Source organism: Lutra lutra, chromosome 9 (assembly GCF_902655055.1).
Source record: "Lutra lutra chromosome 9, mLutLut1.2, whole genome shotgun sequence".
Lineage (NCBI taxonomy): Eukaryota > Metazoa > Chordata > Mammalia > Carnivora > Mustelidae > Lutra > Lutra lutra.
Window position 1 is genome coordinate 140644058 of NC_062286.1, and position 19053 is coordinate 140663110.

General features: G+C 50.8%; 1 protein-coding gene across 3 annotated transcripts in view; it reads left to right on the plus strand.

The window, feature by feature from the left end:
* PHACTR3 (phosphatase and actin regulator 3) overlaps nt 1–19053 on the plus strand; it is a 225140-nt gene that overhangs the window by 64724 nt on the left and 141363 nt on the right. Inside the window, exon 1 of one of the 3 annotated variants that reach the window (XM_047747012.1) lies at nt 15243–15326. The exons of the other annotated variants lie outside the window; for them this stretch is intronic. The gene's annotated coding sequence lies outside the window, so the exon portion shown is untranslated. Of the gene's footprint in view, nt 1–15242; nt 15327–19053 lie in introns of those variants that run through there. 3 annotated transcript variants of the gene reach the window in all.

The window sequence follows — 19053 nt, forward strand, 5'->3', positions numbered from 1 at the left end:
TCACCTTTAAGTTTGAAAGGTAGTTTTGTTAGATACAAGATTTGTGGTATACAGTGGTATCTCCTTCCACTGTTCGAAAGTCAAGTGTCATTCCAGTGCCTTCTGGCCCCCATTATTTCTGATGAGAAGTCAGCCATTAATCTTCATGGGGTTGTCTCATATGGCCCTTGTCATTTTTACCTTGCTACTTTCAAGGTATTCTTTGTCTTTCAACACTAGTATCTGATTGTAGGTATCTGTGTATTTGTCCTCCTTGGAGTTTACTGAGTGTCCTAGATGTAGAGATTAATTTTTTAAATCAAATTTGGGAAGTTTCAGCCATTTTTTTCTTCCAGCATTTCTTCTGTCCCCTTTTCACTGTCCTCTCATTCTGGTACTCCTGTTTTGCATATCTCGTTGCACTTCCTGTTGACTCCAAATTCTTGAGCTTCTTCTTTTTTTTTTTTTTTCTTTATTCTTTTTTTTCTGTTCTTCAGATGGAATAATGTCATTTTCAGGTTTGACAATTTTTTCTTCTGCAGATTCAAAGCACCTGTTGATCCCTTCTGGTAATTTTTTTGTTTTCATTATTGTAACTTTCTGTTGCAGAATTTTCATTTGATTCTTTTAAATAATTTCTCTTTATTGACATTCTTTTTTAAAAAATAAGACATTGACATTAAACCTCCCATTTCCTCTTTAAGAGTAGTTTCCTTTAGTTCTTTGGACCTTTTTAAAGCTGCTTTGAAATCTTTATCAGCTAAGTCTAACATCTGGCCCCTTTCATAAGCTGTTTCCATCGTCTGCTCTTTTTCTATGCATTGGTCGTATTTTCCTATTTGTTTATACATCTGGTATTTTTTTAATTAGATATTTTAGATATGAGACCTTAGCAACTCTGGATATTGGTTTCCTTTTCCCTTGGATTTGTTGTTTGTTTGTTTATGTTTTGTGACTTTGACAGGCTCTTTTGGTGTTTGTTTCTCCCCACAGCCCTTGGTGTTTCTTCTCAAAGGATGCAGCCTTCAGGGTGTGCTTAGGCACCCTGAGGTGACGGTAATTTTAGCAGGTCTCTCTTCGATGGCTGGCCTACCCCCTAATTTCTCTCTTAATCTGCTTGCCTCCTCAAGCTGTTGGGCTCCACTATTGCCAGATGATTACTCTATTATTTTTGTCAAGGCCCTGGGGGTTATATTCCTCTACAGTCTGATCCAATTAAATTTAGCTCCCCCCTTTGCAAAATTATTTTTTATGCCAATTTTTGGCTAAGAGGGCTCTTCTTAGCTCTTTTTCTAATGAACTATCTGGTCTACAATTTATCTTGTTGCTACTGGCTTTTTATACCTGTCTTCACATTCACTGATAAATTTCCATTGCTTTGCCTAGTCTGCCATTAAGCCTAGCTAATGAAGCCTTCATTTCTGATATTGTATTTTTCATTTTGGCATTTCCATTTGGATTTTTCTCTTAGTTTCTATGTGTTTCAATTCTCTATCTCTTCAGGCACATTACTACTTTTCATACAGTAGTCTTTGGAATTTTTTTCATAGTTATTTTAAAATCCCTGATAATTTTAATAGCTGAACTATTTTAGGTTCTTCTTCTATTGTTGGTTTCCTCTAATGATCATGCACCAAATTTTCTTGGTTCTTCACACACCTTACTTTTTACTACACATCAGACATTTTGTATCAATAACAGTACATCCCTCTTCTTTCAGGCTATCAAAATTGGAGTCCCGAGTCAAACTTGTTTGTAATTTAGCTCTCCTGTAGCCTTATTTTGATTGGGTTCACTACCAGCTGCAAATGCTTAACTCAGCTCTGAGCACTAAGTTTTCTAGTGCTTTACCTATGAACTACCAGCCTTCTGAGACTTGTCATAGCCTAGTTAGCAGAAGTAGGGGTCACAGAATTATTGTATGGTATGATGCTTCCTGACTTTGGAGACTCCAAAGGTCTTACACTTAGTGAAGGCCTGTGATGCCTTGATGGGGTTCCCTGTCACACACATTCCCATACCCTTAGGCTTCAATGACTCAAGATTGGAATTTCCAGGATGGATTTCTCTCTTGAGTTCCTCCTCAGCCCCCCACTTTCAGGGGACTTCTGCCTTCCAATGGGGGAAGGCTCCACACATTACAGGAATCTTTTTGTTTTCTCGCTTTACCTGTGGGAAGGAGTTGGAGTGGGTAAAAACTCACTCAGTGACCAGGCTTCTTCATATTCTGATCTGTTATCTGGCCATCAGAAATTCACTAAAATATCATTGAGTCTCTCCTTCCTCCTATTCTGTCATTGTGCTGTCAGGGCTGAGGGTAGTCAGCTGCCAAACTCCTTAAATAATATCTTCTATCACTCGTTTCCATTTTCTGAATTTCATACTCATGTTAGTCATATGTAAACACTGTGTATACACAGTAAGGGCATCGGTCTCTTGGAGAGCCAGAAAGTGTGTTGTTTTTGAGAAACATCTCTTAGTCAATTAAAAACAAACAAATGCTACAATAGTCATTGCTTTGCCCGAGAAAATTATAGAGGAGGGAATTTGGAGGATCATGACTTCATCTCAGGAGGATACTTTTTATTTGTCTTACTGATGTCCTTTACTCTTCCAAAATTCTGATGGACAAGGAAGAGAAAGCAGCAGCCTAAGGGTCTGTTTGACCACGTCTCCTTACACTGTGATTCTTGTCTTCCTAATGTCAGATCTCAGACATTTCAAATGGACAATGGATTGTCCAGGTTTTCCAGAGCCTCTTACTACCCAGTCATCTCAGGGCTGAGGGCATAATCTGCCAGCCTCACCCAGGTACTGTGACTTTGCTCAGAATTAAGGATGTTTGAGCCAGAGAAAGCAGTCTTTTCCAGCTGGGCTGTTCTTTTATTGCTGTGTGTGGTGTGTGATTCCAAAGTCATTCCCTATAGTAAGGACAAGTCCAAGTTGTCATTCCCACTGTAACGGTCCCTGGATCATTGCCAGCATCCTTGTTTCAGGACTTGGTTCTTTGGTCCCCATGCCTGCATCCTGTGTCAGTGAACGTGTTGGCCACATCTTCTTAGCTATGTTGGAAACGTGTCTGGCTTGGCCATCCGTAGGGTGTTCCGTGGCCAAAGAGGCCCATACACGTTATTTCCTACGTGCTGGTAGCCTTGGCTCCCCTGACTGGCCATGGAGTGACAGCCCTGCCTCTCAGTGGGAGTTTTCAGGATGTCTAATCAGATGGAAATCTGACCTGTTTGCATGACTGGCTTCAGCGGTTAGATGGTGCCAAACAAATCTGCCTGGCTTCCTTCTTCCACAGGGTGACCACAAGCGGTCTTCTGCTTGCTACGGGCGCCTTGTCTTCTGGTTGGATTGCTTCAGGTGGGATCCGCTTCTCTTGACCCCTGCAAAAGGGAATCGTGGAGGCATATTGTACTCAGTGCTGCAGAGGACAGCATCATACTCCAGGGTCTTTCTGTGTGCATTTGTGGCTGTTCATTCATTCGTTAATTTGTTTGTTCATTCATTTTCTCAGCCTCTATCTGTTGTACCTCTACTATGTACTAGATTCTGTGCAAGGCAGTGGGGTCATGGGGGTAAACAGAAGACAGTTCTACCCTAAAGAGCCTTGCAGTCTAGAAGCGAGACGGATGGTGAACGAGCAGTTACACTTGGGAATATGTGAAGAAGCTCAGGATATGTGGGACAGCTAGCAGGGAGACGTGACCCAGCCTGGGGTGGCAGTGGGGACAGAGGTGGTTTCCCCAGTAAACAACCTTTCCCCTGAGAACCCCCCCCCCAAGGAGAAACAACATTCCCCAGATGAGGAGGGACAGGTGGGAGATGAAAGAAGGACCAGGACAGTGTTGAGGCGAGAGAACTGTATATGCAAGGGACCTGTGGCAGGCTGAGCAGGATGTCTCGTTCTGAGGTTCCAAGTAGACATGACACTGGGGGGACTGCTGGAGGAGGAACCATGAAAGGTGGCTCCAGCTTTCTGGCTGAGGATGGACAGACACCAGCATGAAGACAGCAGGGCGGCTGAGCCGGGAATGCATGGGGACCGTTGACGTGGGTATGGGTGAATGATCAGGTGGAGTGAGCATCTCGGTGCACCTCGGGTTGACCTTTTGTTTTGTTGATTCTACACGGAAGCCCTTTCCACTCACCCTTATTTAGTGTGCGCTGTTCTGTAAACTGCTGCGTGGACGTAGGCTCAGTTCAGTGAAGATTATACACTTGCAATAGTGTGATGACCAGCAAGACCTCACCCAGTGCAGGTCCCCTGGTGCATGGCAGGGGGGCAGCTGACCCCTCAGGACCGACCAGCTCTGCCTCTGTCTACCTGTGTGCACCTGAGCTCCTCTGAGCTTAAGTTGCTTCCTTTGTGCAGTGGGGACAAAATAGGGATAGGGCCATGGAAAGAACCATATAATGCTAGAAAGTGCTGGACAAGAGGACTGGCCTGGTTTTTGCTTTGTTTTTACTTTTAATGGAGGAAGTATGTCTGAGGATCCTGGTTTTTTTTGTTTTGTTTTGTTTTGTTTTGTTTTTGTTTTGTTTTGTTTTTTACTAAAAAGGATTCTATTTTTTTTTTTTAACCAAAGAGGATTCTATTTTTTTACCAAAGAGGATTCTATTTATTTTTTACCAAATACCTGAACAGGAGGGTGTCTGTGATTGTGTGATGCTGGCTCATGCATCCGTGTTACTCCTCAATGTCCGATATTGACAAGTGCCGGTTTTCTTGTGACCCTTCCTCCTTTCCTGAACATGTAGGAAAGAAGAACCCCACTTAATTCCAGAGTCTTCTTATGAAGGGTATATTTTATTTAGCAGCCTGGGAAAAGGGTGCTTGATGGATAAATAAGAAGCAAAATATAAGAAAAACAATAAGCTTCTCCCACAGAAAGAGGACAAGGAAGTGAAAAATCCACAAACGGAGCAGGGACCAAGAACCTTTAATCTGATGGATCTGAGAAGCCCAGCTGTTGGCTGGCTTCCTTCGCAGCCCGCCTGCACGGCCCTACCCTTGGTCCTTGCATCACACAGAAGACCTCTTCCTCCAGAGTCAAACTCAAGCAGCCAGCTCGCCTGTACAGTCCTGCCTGCCCTCCACCTCCTGATGACCCTGCCCCCAACCTTCCTCCTCCTCATCTTGTAGTCCTTTCCTGGCCCAGCTGCCTCTCTGAGCTAGTCTGGGACCCAGGACCAGACCCAGCCTCACTCTCCATCGGCTCTCAGCCTTGACCCGCAGCTCCCATCCTCAACCTCTGAATGTCCTTCTTCCAGCCCCAGGGAGCTGGCTGCTTGTTGATGGCAGAAGTTACATGACCATGCTTTTATCCATTCCTCAACCCCAGCCAGGGCCAAAGGGCTGCTCGCCCAGCTTCTTGTATGTCCCAGGTTTGCTAAGACCTTGGTTCGAGTCTTACCTCTGGCCCTTGCTGGAAGTACCAGACCTTCTCGGTGGACCGTGTGGATGGCAACTTTCACAAGTCAGCTCTCAGCATCTGAGCCTGTCGTGAAGCCTTTGCCCTTATGTTCATGAGACAAGAGCGAATGTCCTCTAAGTACGCACTTCGGGCTGGAGCTGGTACTCACTTTCACGCTCTCTGCCCTGATGCATGCATGTTGGGCTTGCTCTCGACCTCTGCCCTGAGGCCACAATCCACTTATTTTGCACCTGGTTCGCTTGGTCTTATTTTATTTGGTTGTCAAATAAGAATTTATTTGAAGTCTAAGTTGGAGTTCCGTTGCCAAAATGCTGGTATAGGCTGTTTGAGCAGAGTCCCCACTGAAGTAAAATTTACTCACCTGGTCCTCCTTCTGCTGGATATTTTCAGTGCTTCAGACTCTTCCATGTGATTGCTCATAAAATGGTAAAACCTTCCTGCATGTAGGGTTCTCTGTATTTAGGATTTTTGTCTCCAGGGTAGGATGTGAGACATGAGTCTAGGAAGTTCAGTGTTTGATGCCTCTTGAAAAATAATGCAGGGTTGGTCCTGTGCGGGGCCACACTGACTTCTACACTCTCAGCAGTGCACAAAGGGGTGTGATTTCACTGCCCCAAGAGGACTGGAAAATGGGATAGGAAATCACCTGGGGGAGAGTGGAGAATCTGAAGGTGCTCAATGTCCAGCTGAAGTCAAATAAAATGAATTTTTCGTGGAGCACGGCTTTGTGGTTTTCCTCCAGCAGCTTTTAAGCTGTGTGCCTGGGAGCAGAAATGAGTAAAAGCAGATGGCGGGGCAAGGAGGTTGTGATGGAGGGCACGGGGGTACTGAACCTCAGGTGCTGGTCGGACATGCTGATTGTGGGGGGCTCGGGTTGAGCTGGATGGAAGTAACTCTTGGGAGGAGCTCGCTGAGGGGCTGAAGGCAGGAGAGAGAGCCCATGTGGCCTGAGGCTCTGTGGATGGAAGGGCAGGGGTCTGGGGGGGGAGGTGAGGTGAAGGGGCTTCATGTTTTCAGTTGAGGGGCAGATCTGGGGGAAGCCATCTCCGTGTTGGCCATGGTCATGGTGATTGGAGGTGGCATCGGTGTTGAGAACGGCAAGGACTCCTGATGCTAGGGGCTGGCCTGGTCCTCATGTGGGTGATGGTTGGGAGGAGACAGAAGACAGTGGCTGGGCTCCTGGAACCTTGGGGCGTGGCCAGTGCAGTGGATGATGGACAGAGATGGGGACCGGTAGAGCTGTAGGTCCTGAGCTTCAGGCAGGAGGGATGTTGGACAAAGATGGTGGGGATGTGGGGTGGTGGAAGCAGAGAATCGCAAAGATGAATTCTGTCCACTGTGGCTCCGACACCGCGGCCTGAGAGAAGGGAGGGAGGGCCTTCAAGGGGGAAGAAGGACATCTGTTGCGGCTCACATGCAGAGGCGGATGAAAAGGATCTGCTACCGAGGGGTCTGCATGCTCAGCCTGGCCGCTCAACCTCTCTGAGCCTCTGTGAACTCAGAACGAAGGCTCCAGCAGCGAGGCCTGCGGGGAACACCCTCGGAGCACCCTTGCCCGGAGAGGTGTTCAGTCAAAGCCAGTGATGACGGCACGTGTGGCCATGAGATTTCTCAGCATTCTGGGTCTCACACACTTTATTTTTTTAGCAACTAAAGATGGGGTTAATTACCGATCACCTGGGGATGCAAAGTAATTGGGGCTGCTTTCCTTATTGCCCAATTTATACTCAGGATGTGGCTTCCTGATTGGGAGCATCTGACCCATAGATAAGCTGCCTTGGAAATTTTCTTTCTTTCTTTCTTTCTTTTTTAAATAAATTTCTTTTTAGAGAGAGAGCACCCACATGTGCCTGAAAGCCGGGGAATGGGGTGGGGAGGGGCAGAGGGGGAGAGAGAATCTTAAGCAGGCTCCGTCCAGTGGGGCTGGATGTCAAGACCCTGGGATAATGACTCGAGCTGAAATCAAGAGTGAGAGGCTCAACTGACTGAGCCACCCAGGTGCCCCCCAACATTTTCTTTTCTTTTCTCTTCTTTCTTTCTTTCTTCTTTTTTTTTTTTTTTTGGTAGCAACTTTATTGAAATTTGGTCTACACCACATATCATGAAATTTACCCATTGAAAGCATACTGTTGAGTGGTTATCCCAATTCACGGAATTGTGAAACCAGCACCATAATCAGTTTTAGGACACACCGCGCCCCCAGAAAGGAATCCCTGAGCCCATTAGGAATCACTCCCACACCCCCTTCTCCAGCCCCCAGCAGTCATCAGTCCTCTTTCTGTTTCTGCAGATTTGCCTTCTCTGGACGTTCTTTATGAACGGGATCACGCCGTGTGCGGCGATTCTGACTGGCTCCTGTTTGACTAAATGATTTTGGGGTCCTCCCTATTGTAGTGTGTTCAGAGTTTCATTCCTTTCTGTGGCTAATGTTCCCCCGTAGGGATGGACCACATTTTGCTCATTTATTCGTCAGCCGACAAACATCTGAGTTGTTCCACTCACTTTACTATCCTCCGTTGGCTTTCACAGCATTCTCGCATGGATATCTGTCTGTCTCTGTTTTAAGGTTCCTTAGTCCATCTCCTTATCTGCAACAAATACTTAGGGAGCACCTCTGTGTTCTGAGTGCTCTGCGGGTCACTTGACAAGCCCCTAGCTGTCACAGGAGGGCATGGGCTGTGACCAGTGCACAAGCCGCTGTGATAGGTTGGCGTGGTGAGTGCCGGGATCAGCCACGCCGGGCAGAGATGAGGTGAGCGACAGGTCTGTTTCCGATGTGGTTGTCAGGGAAGGCCCCCTCCAGGGAGGGGTGTGGGCAGAGCCTGCACTTGGTCTGGGTCAGGTTCAAAGACGGGTGGATGAGCCTTCCCAGGGCTGGAGACTGGGCAGAATTTTGAGGCAAAACTCTTCTTACTCCCTGTGAAACAGCCTCCCGTGTGGTCTAGCCCCGAGTGTCCTCCACACCTGCAGGTGTAAAGGGCATCGATGTAGACACAGCTCCCACCCCACCTCTGTGTTCTCTGCATTTGGCCTTCTCAGGAGAGAGGAGGGGAGGGTGGACACTTGCAGGAGCAGGCACTTTCCGTGTCTCCATCCTGGATGGCTGGCGGTCAGGACCCCATGCTGACCTTCAACAGCATGGGGCACGGGGTGTCTGTAGCCTGTAGTTCACACCACCTTCCACCGCAATCAGCTGTTTATGGGTCCATCGTGCTGGATGGTCTTGTGGGTTCTGTCTCTAAAATATCTCCTGAATGTGGCCAGCTCTTCCTATCCTCCCTGCTCCTCCCTGGCCCGACTTACCTGCTCCTTGTACCTGGACAAGTGCCGTGGCCTCCCTGCTGGTCTTCCCGCTTCTTCGCAGTCTCACACGTTTGCTCCCAAAGCGGAGGCTGGAGGTGTACGGTGTGCTCTCTGAGTGACCTTGAGGGGCTGCCCCTCTCCCCATCAGCTCCTCCCTTGGTCCGGGAGAGAGAACATTTGGTCCAGGGAGAGCTGCGTGGTTCTCCTTCTGCTTATTCCGAGCTTTCTCCTACTTTTAGTTTCACTTCCCAGCAAGGAAAATCACAGGAGCCAACTGGAAGAGATTCCCAGAATATTTGGCCTTCCTTAAGTGGCTTCCTTGGCCCAGGCGAGGGGGAGACTTGACCATCCATATGTTTCATGATAAGGGCTGGGACACAGCTCCATGCTGGACAAGCCTCCCCTTTCCTGGCCAGGAAAAGTCAAGCGTAGAATCACACTCTCCCTGAAGCTATCATGCTTTCTCCTTTCTCTCTTAAGCCTGGGTCGGAAGCCACCAAGTCTAGAAGCAGCCCAGGGAGGTGACTCGCTGCTGTTCTCCTCTAAATCTGGTGGAAAGGAAGATAGAAATCTAAGATTCCAAACAGGAAGCCCATGGGCCAAGGTTAGCCTATAGACTTGCTTGATTTAGTGCAGTGTGTGCGTGCGCGTGTGCACATGCATTTGTGGAACTGAATAAACATTTAAAAGTTGAGGGCTTTCCAATATACAGAAATCCACTGCATCTCTATACACTGATAATGAAGTAGCAGAAAGAGAAATTAATGTTAAAAATTCCCATTTATAGTTACATAAAAAATAACAAAATATGTACGAGTTCACTTAACCAAAGAGGCGAAAACCTGACCCTGAAGAGTGTGAAACACCAATGAAAGAAATTGAAGATGAGACAAACAAATGGAAGACTATTCCCTGCTCGTGGGCTGGAGGGACAAATGTTGTTAAAATGTCCATACAACCCAAAGCAACCTCCGGATTTAGTGCAATCCTTATGAAAATACCAACGACGCTTTTTGCAGAACTAGAACAAATAATCCTAAAATTTGTGTGGAACCACAAAGACCCTGAATAGCCAAAGCGATCTTGACAAAGAAGAACAGAGCTAGAGGCATCACAATCCCAGATTTCAAGATATACTACGAAGCTGTGGTAAATAAAACAGTACGGTACTGGCATAAAAAGAGACACAGAGATCGATGGAACAGAAGAGAGAGCCCAGAAATGAACCCACGATTATGGGCTCAGTTAATCTTCAGCAAAGGAGGCAAGAATATGCCATGGGAAAAAGACAGTCTCTTCAGCAGGTTGTGTTAGGAAAACTGGGCAGCTGCATGCGGAAGATTGAAACAACTAGTTTCTTACACCGCACGCAAACATAAATTCAAAATGGATTAAGGACCTGAATGTGAGACCTGAAACCACACATACATACGAATCTGAGAAGAGGGCACAGCAGCCATCTCTCTGACATCAGCCATAGAAGGCATCTTTCTAGACTTGTCTCCAGAGGCGAGGGAAACAAAAGTAAAAATAAACTATTGGGACTACATCAATAAAAAACCTCTGCACAGTGAAGGAAATCATCAACAAAACTAAAAAGCAACCTCCTGAATGGGAGAAGATGTTGGCAAATGCCATATCTGATAAAGGGTTAGTATCCAAAGTACATGAAGAACTTAAAAACACAACCGGGAACCCCCAAATACCCCAATTAGAAATGGGTGAAAGACATGAACAGACATTTCTCCAGAGAAGACATCCAGATGGCCTGTAGATGCACGAAAAGACAGCATCCTCACTCATCATCAGGGAAATGCAAATCAAGACCACAATGAGCTATCACCTTCCACCTGTCAGAATGGCCAAAAATTAACAATGCAAGAAACAACAGGTTTTGGTGAGGGTGTGGAGAAAGGAGAACCCTGGTGCACTCTTGGTGGGAATGCAGGCTGGTGCAGCCACTGGGGAAGATAGTATGGGGTGCCTCCAAAATTCCAAAGTAGAACTGCCCTATGACCTAGTATTTCCACTACTGGGTGTTTACCCAAAGAATATGAAAACAACTAATTGGAGACAATATATCCACATCTATGTTTATCTCAGCATTATTTAGAATAGTCAAGATGCGGCAGCAGCATCCTTGATTAAAGGATGGATAAAGAAGATGTGGTACATATACAAAAGGAATATTATTCAGCCATAAAGAAAAGCAGGCTTGCCATTTGCACCAACATGGGTGGATCCAGAGGGCATCATTCTAACTGAAGTCAGAGAAAGACAAACACCGTATGATCTCACTCATATGCGGAATTCAAGAACCAAAGCGTATGAGCAAAGGGGGAATAAAAGGCAAACGAGGAAACAGAACACGCTGCTGGTCACCAGGAGGGAGGCGGGAATGGGGGTTGGGGATGAAGGGTGACCTTGTCGCGATGAGCACCCGGTGATGGATGGAAGGGCTCAGTCTCTGTACTGTGCACCTAAAGCTGACGTAATTCTGTAAGTTAACTAACTGGAATTAAAATTGAAAGAAAGGAAAGAGAGAAAGAAGAAAAGCTGAAGGATCTCACACAAACATCTGGCCCTCCTGGCTCGGCTTGAAAACCCCAGGGCTCTGGCCGTGCTGGGCTGCCGCACTGTCCCTTCCACAAATGACAAGGTTTCTGTCTGATTTGTTCACTGTTTGGTTTTCTTTGCCTAAAAGTCCTGCTTGGAGGCGCTGGTCAGTAAATACAAATGGAAAAAGAGACTCTGTGCGCTGGCAGGACCCGCAGCAGCCCTGTGCCTACCCTCTGTGTGCGGAACTCGCCCCGGGCCACCTTTGCTTACCTGAGTACTCAGCCGGGGCTCCCAGGCACAGCCGTGTGGCTCCTGGTCTGAACGCGGTCCTCCAGACCGCAGCTCTAAAGCTTCCAGACCTCCTGCAGGAGCAAACCTCGAGGCTCGGCGGTGGGCACAGCCCTCGTGAGTGCCCACGTTCTGGAGGGGGTCACCTGGAGGTCACTTGCTGTCGTCTGCCGGGGGAATGCCCGCCGTGTAAGTGGCCATGCGTGGACAGAAGGATGCTGTGTTCAGGGGCCAGTGATGCTCCTTTTGTTTTTCATTTTCCAGTGACAAGAGGTCTCAGACCCCGGCTAGAGGCAAGGACCACCCTGTTCTTAACACCCCAGCGTTCTGACGTCTAGAGCGGGTGGGGGGGGTGTGTGGCATTGGCAATGTCTGCAGGCATTTTTGGTTGTCACAGCCAGAAGGGAAGCTGTGTTGGCGGTGGCTGGGTGAAGCCCCAGGCGACTGCTGGGCGATGTGTAACGCACGGGACAGCCCCACCACTGAGACCATGTGGCCTCTATGTCCGTGGTGTGGGGACTGAGATGCTGTGCTCTGTGGTCACAGTGCCCTGGCTTTCCGTGCCCACTCCGTTTCATTGCTGTGTGCCACCAAGCTTCTGCCTCAGTTTCCCATCTCTAACATTGGGATGATAATGAGATAGCCTGTACCCAGGGTCAGGGGGCGGAGTTCGGCCTCTTTGGGAGGGATCAGTCCTTGGCTGGGGCACCCAACACTCCGTGCGTGTTAATGGTGACCTCCGCCATCCTGCTCGCCCTCACTGAGCCCGTTTGGTCACCTAGACATCAGGGAGAGGACAGGGCACCCTTCTGGGATGTGAGCATCGAGTGGACCTTGCCCGGACCCGGCACCTGGAGTGCAGTGGCGTGTGAGCAGCCTGCCTGGCCCCTCTTCCCCGTGGGTCATGCGCAATTTGCAATCCGGCTTCTGGCCTCCCCTCCACCCACTGTCTCTGTTCCGCCACCAGCCCTGCTCCAAGCCTGCCCTCTGACCACACACTCCAGGAGGATTCGGGAAGTTTGTCCCGGGGACAGCTGAGCGTGGCTTAGTCTGGGCTGTGGCCAGTGGGGGTGGGGAGGAGGTGAAGGGAGATCCTGGGGGAGGCGCCAGGAAGAGTTGCCAATAGATTGATGTGTCTGTTGCAGTGAATTGTGGGGTACCCGGGGGCGGGAGGGCACCCATTTGACTCCAGTCTTCTGACATCCGAGTCAATACGGTATATGGAGTTCAATAAACTCGGAGCTCCCGGGCATCTTTCTGGCACTACCTCTACTTGTCTTCACAAGTTATGTGTTGGAGTGGCAGGAATGTCCTAAGACTGGGTCCAGGATGCTGTCCACCTGTGCCTAGGTGAGCTGGGTCTCAGGTTCCCCCTCTGGAGAATGGGGATAGAATCCCTCCCTCCATCGGCTCCCGTGAGGAGCAGAAGTCCTGGTGTTGCAAGTCCGGGGCAGAGAGATGGGCTCTTGACATGCAGATGGGAGGAATCTGCTGATGGACTGTCCTCATGAGAGCTACCCCCAGGGTGCTGAATATGCCCTGGGAGTCCGGCACTGTGCTGAGCTGAGTTTCTGCAGTTGACCTCGTGTGGCAGGGACCGGCCGGGGAAGAAGGCTCTCGGTTCTCTTGTACTTGCTCACAGCCGGTTCTGGGCTCGGCATGGTTGCCTCATGGGCTCAGTCGGCTTGGGGGCCACTGGAGAGGAAAGACACCCCTGGAATTCTCCTTCCTGGGATCTGGACTTGCTTGGGCTTTGGTGCTCCCTTGGGACAGCTCTGAGTCGGGACTGTGACTCGGTTGCCCTGGGTTCTGGTGTCTTAGACTGGCCAAGGGTCACACCCTGGCCCAGAGTCAGACAGAGGAAGTTTCTGCCGCCCTCCCCTGCCGCCTCCTAATGAATGGCCTTCAGCAGCTCACTCTGCCTCTCTGAGACTCAGTTTCCCCACTGGACAGAGGGAGCATAGAAATGCCTGCCCTTGGGACAGCCACGTGTGAGGGTGAGGCTGTGTGGGGCTGCAAGGACTCTGTGTGGCACGTGGCCGAGGAACTCCGCCGTTCCAGGTGCCTGGAAGCCCAGTGCGGCTTCTAGAAACGCCTTGAGCGGGAGGTGAGAGGACGTTACCCTTTAGGGCCCCGTCCTCGCCGTCGGCTGTGCTTCCAGTGCTCCACTGTCCTTCCCCGGAAAGGGCAGAGAGGGCCGCCAGCCGCAGCGCCCAGTGCACACCGGCTCCCAGGCAGGAGCCGGTAGAGGTGTCATTAGCAGGACAAGCCCTCTTTTCTAAAAGGCAGGAGCAACCTATCATTGGCTGCTGGAATTAGAGGTTTCCAGAGAGACCCCAGACATGGAAAAATGCATGAAAAATGTTTGGGGTTAGTGTGCTTACCCAAGGGACGGTTTTGAGTCTCCTGGGTCTCCTGGGAGCCCTGCCCTTGGGATTGCCCTTCTCCCCTGGCTGGTCCCCCTCCCGCTACTTCTCCTTGCCCTCCCCAGGTCCTGAGTGAGCTGACATATGCAGAGTGGTGACGGCACTGGGGAGCCTGTGCCCTTGCACGCTTGGGTGAGCAGAAGGGCACGCGGGGGAATGTGTAGAGGCAGAGCCCAGCCCCGCTCCTGAGCAGGAAGTGTCTGGGCCCCTCTGGGTGAGAGCTCCATTAATTAGCCCCCGGCCTGGCTCCGTTCTTCATGGCCGTTCTACCCATTTCACAGATGAGAACACTGAGGCTCAGAGGAGTGGAATCCCAAGTCCACACGGTCATGCGGTTCCTGATTCAGACCCACTCCTGCCTTTCTCAGCACAGTGGTTCTCAGCAGGGCAGCCCTGCCCCCAGGAGACATCCAGGATGTCTGGAGACACTGTGGTTGTCTGCCAGGGGTGGGGGGGGGGGGGCTTCTCGCTTCTAGCCTGGCGAGACTAGGGAGGCTGCCAGAGATCCCACGGCAGTGCACAGGCCGGGCCCGCAACAGAGCGGTATATGGCCCCAGCGGGTAGCCATGCGGAGCTGGGGACACCCTGCTCTGGACCCCCTCCTCATTGGGCGTCTGCCTCCAGCGTCTCTGTCCCGAGGGCGCAGGTCAGAGTCCTTTTCTCTGCTGTGGTCCCCAGGGCTTGGCTCTGGGCAGCCTCCCCGGGCTGAAGCTGCTGCGGCTCCAGATGGCATGGCCGAGGTGCCTTCTCCCCAAGGTCAGCGTGCGCTGCTGGGGCAGTAGGGGAGGGAGAGCACCCCCATACTCAGGGGAGAGGTTGCCTAAGGCCCAGAGAGGGTGCTGGCACAGTGGGTTTATTTATGGGGGACTGAAGCCTTTAGTTTGGCGATTTCTGCCCGGCTCCGGCCAGCTGCTGGCCAGGGCAGCGTCCTGACCGTGTGACAAATCAGTGGCACTGAGCAGAGCAGGGGCTTGGTGGGGGCTGGCACACGCTGCTTGGTCCCCTGAGCCGGTCCCTTGGCCCTGAGCAGCCCTTCTCACCCCTGCCCCACACCCTCACTCCTGCAATGTCTATATTTAAAAATGTTTACGGGTAATAACGGTGTTCAGCCCCAAAAGGCAGACGGGAGCTTGCTGACAATTGCAGTGTTGTGCCGGGCTGGGGGTTGGGGGTTCTTTGGGATGTGAGCGAGTCCTGAGTGCTGTGGGGGCTCTTTGCCAGGCATTACCTCCAGGGGAGGTTTGGGGAGCGGGGATCCAGGAGCCCACAGGGAGACAGAGTTTCCTGGGAGGATGAGGACCGTAATTCCGAACCTTTCTTTGACTCTAAGGTAAGTGGAATTCCCCCAGACACCACTGGGGAGGGAGAGAAGTGGACATATTCTGGGGGGAGGCCTCTTAAAGGCAAAGGCCTTGCAAACGTTAACAGCAGCGGGGGTAGCCAGGGGAGAAGGGCGCTGTTGGCCCCCTTGAATCAAATGTCCAAGTCTGGAGTCTGGGGGGAGAGATGGGTGCTGACCTCTCCCTGCAGATGGGCCCTTTGCAAGCCTCTGGTGAGCAAGCCCGCGTTTGCCAGCAGCCCCAGATCTGCCACAGAGCCTCGGTCTTTTGTTTCCACGTGAATGTGATTTTGACCCTATTACTTCGGGGCTAAAAATAAAAATTCCACCTGGATGCCTCTTCATCTCCAGCTTGTACGAAAATTTCCAGGAAATAGTAGATTGTCCTCGATGCGCGTTTTGACAGCACAAGGTTCCGTGCGAAAGCCAGGTTTTGTAAAAATCTAAAGGAGGGGAGGTTTCCCAACAGCGGAGAAAGAAACCTTCATTTGTGTCTGGAATAAACGCTGCTCCCCCCCACCCCCAGGAGTCACTGTCCCTTGGGCTCTTGGGCCGGTCCGTGCCGCGGGGGAAGGTGGGGAGGAGGAGGCATTTTGCTTTCCTGTGATTTTTGCATTCGGTATCGTTCCTGGGTTTGGGTTTCTAAAGGAACAGTTTGCAAGGGAGGTTGGATATCTGGAGTTGGGGCCACAGGGGGAAATGGGGGAACTGATTCCAAGTGTCAATATGGGTCATGGGAAGTTCCTGGAAGCAGAATTGGTTCCTGATGGTCCCCCACTGTGTTTCTGATGCTGCAAGTTTTTGGGCTCAGAGGGAAATGAAGTTCCCAGGATGTCAGGAGAAGGCTGTGGTCAGGGTACCCAACCCCCTCCCCTGAAATGTTCGCTTTCTTCCTGGGGGCGGGGGGGGGGGTGCGCACAGGGAGGAAAGATGGTAATTTAGCAGTTGTGCGGTGCAGAGCCCTGGGCGTGTAATTCTGCCAGGATGAATTACAGAATTATGCACATGCATAATGATGGTAGCCGCTTCCAAACTCTAAGAATAACCGATCATCAAAAAAACAAAAAACCACCATGCTCCAAGTTCATTCAGAAATCATCAGGGGTAGCCTGCTGGAGAGAGGAGAGGAGCAGGGGAACACTGTTGTAGAGTCATCTCAGCTGTCACTTAGGGGCCACCCTCAGCAGAAGCAGACGCGGTCCCTGAGACATTCTGCACACAGGCTGCTGTTTAATTTCCCGGCTTTTACCGGGCGAGCTAAAACAAGAAGCCCGTATGAAAATGCGCTGTTTCTGGAGCACCCGTCACCTCCCCTCCCGAGCTACACCCAGCGGTGGCAGGACACTTGGCAGCTCTCTGTCATGGTGGAAGAGATAGAAACATTGTGTCCGTGTTTCCTCCCTGGGAACTCTCTGGTTGCAGAGCAGCATTATTGACCCTCGACCTGTGTCTCGCCGCGGTTTTTTTTTTAATCCCATCGTTGTTACATAATGCAATAGCTTTGCTCGTGGGGTGACTGCTCATATCATGCGTGCACGCTCAGAACATTCTATTTTTAAACCATAGAATATCCTTCTCAGGAGCAACCTGCTCACTCCTGCCTCCCTGGGAGCCCCGAGCTCTGCACCCGCGGTGTCCCGGGCACAAGGGCAGCTGACATGTGGACAGAGAGGGAACAGAGCAGCTCTCCTGCCTGGAGCCTTGTGGGACCTGAGGAGTGGCTGGAGGCAGCTTCTTTCTGGTCCTGGAATGGAGGGACGGGAGCCCTTAGCGCTCAACCTTGTAGTGCTATTTTTAGCTCCCTTTCTTCATTGCATCTTGACATCATTTGACATGTCACAGCTGAATCCCATCTCTCCGCAGAGGCTCCTGTGTTCTGCAGTCTGGGTTTCATGGGGCAGACATCGTCTTTGCCTGGGCATGTTGCACTGTTATTACGCAGGTGGGAAGTTCAGATATTCCAATTACCAACTAACTTCAAAAGGCACCTACAAAATAAAACCCACCCTTTGGTTTATTTCTATGCTAATTTCCCTGCCCTCCACCCGCCCCCCACCCTGCTCCGGCACCTGACTGGAGGGACCACCATTCTCCAAGCTGCTAGTCCAGAGGACGGAGACAGTGCTTCTCAGGGTCTGAGTCCCGAGTCTCCCGTAGGGGAGGTGGGGGTGGACGGCGCTGGTCACACCGCTGCCTGCAGGCCCCACCTGTAGAGTTTTAGGGTTCTGTCGGCCTTGGGGGGGAGGTGAGAATTTGTAGCTCTAAAGCGTTCCAGGGCTATGCTGCTGGTCAGGCTGTGCTCAGAATCATGGATCCAGATCAGAGCGCAGGGTCGGTAAATATTTAAGGGCTGGAGGATCCCTCCGCCTGGGGAAGGCAAGCCAATTTAAGAAATATCCAGATGGCAGAGCTGGAGATTTTTATTGGTTGTGTATCCTGTCTAGGTGGTTGAAGAGGAACGTGACAGGGAAATCAAGTTTAGACGAAAACTTTATTTACTAAAGGGGCTGGGATTCGGGGTATGAGGGGGGGTGTTCTTAGTGGTGCTAGACACGACCCTATCACTCTAGGGGGATGGACCACTTAGAGGCGGAGTGTCCACACTTCAGCGTCCTCTGAGATGTCGTGGCTGTGGCCACGGCCTGTAGCAGGTGCGTGCGTGCGGTCACAGGAAGTACATGCAGCGAAGTACTAACGATTGCTCAGTGTGGGCTGTTCATTACACGGTTCTTAATTCTTTCCTGCATGTTCAAAAATCATGTTAACACACCAAGAACGGTCACAGGGCTGAGGACGCAGCTGTGCTTTCCTGTGTGTGCGTAAAGGGGCTACGTCAGATCAACGCGTGTGTTCAGAGCGAAGTTGCTCGGGGAGGGGTGGGCATGTGGCGCACTCGAAACTCTGACATGTGGTTGGTGGCTTCCAGTTGCTCCTTGGGCTGCGGTGATGCGCCCGGTTCACGACGTCTTACTGGTACCGGTGCAGCGTCCTCTCCTGGAGCTGGGGTTGATGGCGTGCCGGTTCCTACCCGACGTGCAAGCTCCCGACTTCACTTGTTTCCCCGTGAACTAAGCCCCCAGCTGTGAACAGAAGAATTCCCTAAACACAGGGCTGAGGTCCCTTCCAGAACCTGCCTAGGGACAAAGGCGTGCATAGAGTTAGTACCGGCTAGACAGTTCAGCCTCTGGAAGGGAGGCGTAGCCTGGAGCTGGGGGCTCGCAGGAAGGGGGAAAACACTTCTGGGCATGTGGAGATCGGGCTGGCACTGGGGAGGGAGTCATTGCCACCTGGCCACTCAGAGAGAAGCTCTCGTGCCTCCTGCCTCCTGCCTCCTCTCCTTACTTCTTCTTTTTTCCACATGGCTTCTGTTACAAGCAAATGGCACAATAGGAACTTGGTGTTAAACTTCATCCTTGGAAAGAAAACATTTCATCTGTTCCTTCTCAGCAGTTCATGTGCTTCCCCCCCATCCTCACCTGGGCCTGGGAGGCAGGTCCTGTCATTGCTACCATCTCATAGATGGGTAAACTGAGGCTTAGGGGTTTAAGGAACTTGCTCGTAACCTCCATTCTGAGCCCAATAAACCCACTTTCTTCCCCCTGCTGTGGTGAGGAGATGGGACAGGACAGGAGTCTTCCGGTCTGTTCTGGGCTCTTTCTCTCGCGCTGGGGCCTGGCTACTCACCCTGTCCAGGTGGAGTTCAGCCTCGGAGGGTGGA